The sequence below is a fragment of the Miscanthus floridulus genome, chromosome 10 (assembly GCF_019320115.1).
Source record: "Miscanthus floridulus cultivar M001 chromosome 10, ASM1932011v1, whole genome shotgun sequence".
Taxonomy (NCBI): Eukaryota; Viridiplantae; Streptophyta; class Magnoliopsida; order Poales; family Poaceae; genus Miscanthus; species Miscanthus floridulus.
In genome coordinates this window covers 116,547,111-116,553,110 of record NC_089589.1, presented here as the reverse complement: position 1 = coordinate 116,553,110, position 6,000 = coordinate 116,547,111, and positions in this window count along the sequence as shown.

The following is a 6,000-nucleotide window of genomic DNA, read 5'->3' as shown; positions in this document are numbered from 1 at the left end:
AATGACCTTTACGGGACCTCCTCTAGTCTTGGTACCCTCATCTGACGGCCCTTCCTTATACCGTGGAGCTTAACACTTGGGACACTTGTCCAAGTCTTTATATTTTACTCTACAGTACAATATGCAATCATTGGAATAGCGTGGATTTTTTCAACCTCGAGGCCGATGGGGCAGATCATTTGCTTGGCCAAGTATGTCTTTTTTGGCAACTCGTTTTTTTCTGGGAGCATTTTCCTTATTATACCTAACAACTGATCGAAGCCTTTATCGCTCAATCCGTTTGTCGATTTGAACTCTAACAGCATGATGTCGGCTTTCAGTTTGCTCATTGAACAATTCTTATACAATGGTGTTTTGCCATCTTGTCTCATTTTCTCTAGCTTTCTTAGCTGTCTTTCACTAAGACATCCAGTCTCTACATTACGTAGCAGCTGAGAAATGCCATCGTTATTCTCGGTGTCGTCAACTAGCGTGTTCCTAAACACATTATTAATTGTGGCCATAGGTTCCGTGTTGACACCGGGTTCCTCGTCAGCATCGTGGATGGCTACGTCAGGCATGTCCACATCATCATCGTTTTCCTGAGGAACATTCACACCAACCTCGCCATGCATAGTCCATATCGTATAGTTTGGCATGAACCCCTGGTAATCAAGTGTGATCGTATAGACTCAATTTAACGAAAGTTCCTTTGATTCTTGCAATCTTTGCATGGACAGAAGACAGGGTTCCCATTCCCAGCATGGGCTTTGGCATCGGTGATAAACTGCCTGATGCCATGCATGTATCGCTTGTCCGTTCGGGACAAATGCATCCACTCTCGATCCATCTCTGCACAAAAAAATATTGAGACAGTAATTACAAAGGATTAATAAGAAATCGAGCTTCGTAAACAACAATTGTACCTCGAAAGTACCATTTTTAAAAAACATTATTGTACACTAATTATTGGAAAATTGAAATTGGTAGCCTCGGCCCTGTAAATTGAAAATCATAGTAAAAAACAATTTTTGCATAATAATAAAGAACAACTATTCTACTCCATGCCACATAAAAATAGAGACACTTATTTTAAAAAAGACTAAAATTGGAGACATGATCATGAACAACAATGTAGCTCCAAACAATGCCCATATAAATTGAAAAGCATAGCCCCATAAAAAAATTATTGCACAATAATGAAGAACAATTATTCTACTCCATGCTACATAAAAATGGAGACACTAATTTTAAAAGAAAAGTCTAAAATTGGAGACATGATGCGTTGTTATGTGACACATAGATTAATTTTCTCAACAAATTGTAAAAGAATCTACTCTACTTCTAAGAACTAGTTATAGCATCACATACTAACAATGATGATCTTGACCACCATGGAATAATTAGCTAGGAATTTAAATGTGTTCATAGACACCAACCTTTTGGATGATGGATTCACCACAATTTGAGCCTTGCACAAATGTCCAATTGAAAAAGTGCTCTCTAGAATGGAGAAAGAACTAGAATGAGAATCAAGCAATGTAACCATCAAAACAAAGCTAATTAAGCAACAAAATCAAAGAAGTGGATGTTTGTTACTAACCTTAAAGCAAAAAGATCAAGCAATTCTTCAAAATCCAAGCGCTAGCTTCATGGTGAAGAGCAGCCGCAACAATGGAGGAAAGGGCCCAAACGCGTGTCTCTGTTCTTGGGATGGAAGAGAGGAGGAAGGAGAGGATGACAGCAGCCTTTTGTGCTGTAGGCTTATCACCGTCGGTTTTTAGCTAGAACCGACAGTGATAGAGCCCAATAACTGTCGGCTCTTGGCTTGAACCGGTAGTGATATGTGGTCGTCAAGCCATTGCCGGTTAGAGACACAAACCGACAGTGATAGTTGTCATCACTGCCGGTTTGGTCACATCCCAAATCAATTTCTGGTTTTTAGAGCCAAGAAATGGCAATGAAGGGTCAACACTGCCGGTTCTCCTAATTCCGGCAGTGAAGTGCTATTCTGTAGTAGTGTCTCCCACTTCCCATGTTGTGAGCTAGCCAATGCCTCCCACACCGTGAACCCCATCCCTCAATCTCCTCCCATGTCATCTCCTGGACACACTTGGGCACTTTAGCCCTTGCTGGATCTTGAGCTCATGTCGGGGATGGCCAACTCCATCGAGAAAGGTGGATGATGCATGCTCCCAATGCCTTCTATCGGCGGCAAGGCGGGGGACAATGAGGCGGGGATGACAGTGTAGCACCTAGACATCGCTGCCTTAGCGGATCTCAAGCTAACGACAAGGAGGGAAGGCAGCACATGCTCCCACTAGCCACTGCTATCAAGCAACGACGTGGTAGGGGAGACGACAAGGTGGATGGTGGAAGAACTATCCTTGCACGCAAGTTTGATGAGGTACAACATCATCTCCCCCTCCCTCTCTTCCTCTCATCTCCATCTTCCTCACTCTCTCCTCATTCTTGTCATGGTGAAGTGGATTTATTGGTGTAAGCAGATCTAGCGGTGCCAACAGGAGCACACTTAGCGGCAATCAGATCTGGTGGTAGAGGCAGGAGTGGGCTCAGTGGCATGTAGATCAGTGGTAGAGGTAGGAGCAAGCTCAGTGGCTATGGCGCGGTGTGGTAGAGTCCAATGGTGATCTCTGCAGTGACCTCCACACACGGGCTAGGAGGGCATCAACGACAAGCTCAGCGGGCCTCTGCGGCTCTACGGAAGGCTTGTTGTGCTAGGAGGTGGGCATTCAACCCCCTGTGGAAATCCTAATTTATAATGCCGTTTTGGTAGAGGCAGTTTCCCCGCCCACCTGTGTAAAAATGTTTTGCCAGTGCCTCTTTATTGTTGTAATGCTCTTTTTTATGTTTTGTAAACCCTACTTTTGTGCTATGCTACTTTCTTTTTAAGTTTCTTAAACCCTGCTTTCCCCTGCGCCTTGATGCATTAGGAGAGCATCTACATATTTCAACCCCACATATTGTTTGTAGAGCCGTCAACTTTGTCATACGTTCAATTAATATCAACCCAACCCGCTTGCTCTTGCGGCCAACAAGTAGATGAGCCAAGCTTCTCAATAATGGAGGCAACGTCAAGATGTTTGTATCCCTCATGTCAAGCACCTGAAGGTATTCCAGCCTACCTATCTCCTTTGGGACCTTCTCGATGTCTGCCCTTCATAGGCTTAGGTACTTCAGCTGATGCATGTCACATATTTTCTTGACACATTGATTCTTGAAGGATAAATCCTTGCAACTTTCAAGATCTAGCACCTGCAATATCTGAAACTTAGAAAGAGTAGAATGAAGAGTTTGAAAACTCCACAGTGCCATCAGAGGATGGATATGTGACAGCTTCATCCTCTCTACTGTTTCTTTCTATTGAGGATCACTCTTTACGACACAGAGTCGATGCACCTTATAGGATGAAATTCTCATCATTTGATTTTATTGTATGCCAGTGGCAACCAGCCATAGTGATGAAATTCTCAGCGGCGATGTAGTGGCATGCATAGAGCATGGTGAGAACGTACCATGCTCTCATAGTATGTGTGAACCAAAAATGACAATATATATCCTTTGTCTACTTAATCAAAGCATGTCTTTCGGCTTCAATAATTAAAACCATTCACATCTTTTATGTAAGAGGCTTCATGTCTTCATTTCATGTACATCCATGACCTATCCATATGTGGTGAAGAGAAAAGATATATTTGCATCATGATATTATTCGCATATAACTAGTGAAGGAATTGACAAATTTTTTGGTATAAATATTATTCTAGACCAAAGGCCTAGGCCTAGAGCTTAAAAAACGGTATTAAAAAAAGTTGTGAACCAAAAATGACAAAGTAAATATACAAATTAACTAGAGTTGACGTGAGGCAAGTAAGTTGGACAAAAAAAATCAATCTAAATTGCTAGCAAAAATAAAAAGATAGCAAACATCATGTCTCTCTATATCTAGATCTACATAACAAAAATTAGTGAAAGAAATGTATAGGTAAAATTTGAAAAGATTTTAGGGATGGCACAAATTCACCTCTCAAACCCAACTTCTTTAAAGGTTCAAAAGGCAAAATCTCGCCTCTATTTTTTTTTTTTTTTTTGCAATTTTTCGCTTCCAAGTGAGCTCAACAATGGCATGAACAGCTACAGTCGCACATGACCAACTACAGGCGCAAGGAGGAAGAAGGGTACTTGGAGGGGGTTATTCTTAGGACCGGTCTAGGAGGATCGTCCTGTAAATATATTTCCGACGCGGTTCTCTTAACACAACCGTTCCTGATAATCTGGTTCTTTTATAGAGACGTTCGATAAAGACCTCCATCCCTAGAAATTCTATTTCAAGGTTCTATTTCTAGGGGCCATTCATTTATGGAAACCGCCCCTAGCAATGGTACATGTTGTGATTTGTAGGAGAATTTTTATAGGCTATTCAACCCCCTGCCCCACTCCTTCTCTAGCCATCTAGATCCTTTCAAGTGATATATGCTACGGTTAGGTGCGGAGGGGGAGAGGAAGGGGACTGAGTGAGGGAGCCGGGTGGGTTAGGGGGCGTATATATGGCCGATGGGAGCAAGGGCTCAAGCCAAGTCATGCCTACCAGTTGAGACCCAAATTTATATTGGTTCAGATACATGTTTTCCAACGTCCAGTTTGGATTAGATCTCTTATTCTTTTATGCTCAAGTTATAAAGGGTTGCTGAGAATTGTAGAGAGTACCAATCGGGAGCTCCCTACCCACCTTATATACACCGGGGGATAGGTTTACATAAATGGCGATCGGTTTACAGATATGTTTTCTAGTTGTTACAAGAAAAATATAACAGAATGGCTATCGTATCCCATAGAAGCCAGCGCCCAGGCTCTCCGCGTTAGGTTGCTTGATCACAATGCTGATGACGCATCTCAATTCGAACGGGACTCATCCTCGTCGGGTCCCATTCTGATAGTGTTATAATAATCCCAGTTCACAGGGTCTAAGTCCAACCATCAATCAATGCAAAGTGTAAGACATAATATAATACATAAACTAATATAAGTTTAAGGCCAATAGCTTTGGCTCGTTAGGCTCACGAGCCAGCTCCAACAGGCTCACGAGCTAGCTCATTAACTACACGAGCTAAAATATTGGCTCAGCTTGTTGAAAAATATAAATGAGCCAATCCGAGCCACTAATGAGCCGAGTTGAGTGAGCTACCGAACTGCGAGCTTTTCGCCCAACCCTAGGCTTGCTTGCCTGGCCACGCTAAAACTCATGCTGACTGGTCGTGGGCCTTTGTGGCCAACTATAGCTTGGTATGACCTGACCTCCTCGACTAACGGTCAATAATTTGCTGAAGGTTGGATCACATCACATGCGGATACAGATTATTAATATTATATTAAAAGAATAGACAGAGATTGAATGGCGTGGCTTGTTGGCAAAGATAAAGTTCCATATAAGAGAGAATGCATTGCAAGCAGATGTGGGAATGGAATAAATAGTCCGTTGCTTGCGGATGTTTCTTTAATTTCCTCGCAACTGTTTGATGAAGTATGTACTTTCACATACATGATTCATGGCAGTTGAATAAAGTCGCTTGTTGTGGATGTACTTAATTTCCTCGCAACACGTACTTTGGTGATGTGCTTTGGTATGGCTGTGGAATAAAGCCCCTCGTGGATGAATGGGGAGGCGAGAAAGGAGCTGCATCGCCAGACTGTGGCATGCATATTCTTTGCTTGCTTTTGACGCAGTTTTGACCAGATTGCTTACTCGCCGTTTGCACTTTAGCATGTGACTCTGGGAAAAATTAAAGGGTATCCGCCGGTAAGGGCACGCAAGTTTTGGAGCCAAATCAAACGGAGCACGTACTCTTGAAGCAAAGCAACAATGCTTGTAGCTATAGGAGGTAGTAGCATATGGTTCTGCTGCATGTCATCGCGTTGTGTTCGTGAACACACACCAAAATCAATTACAGTATTGCTGAACGCAAGGCGGAATAGCACTAGCAGGCCGGGCCAGGCACAGGA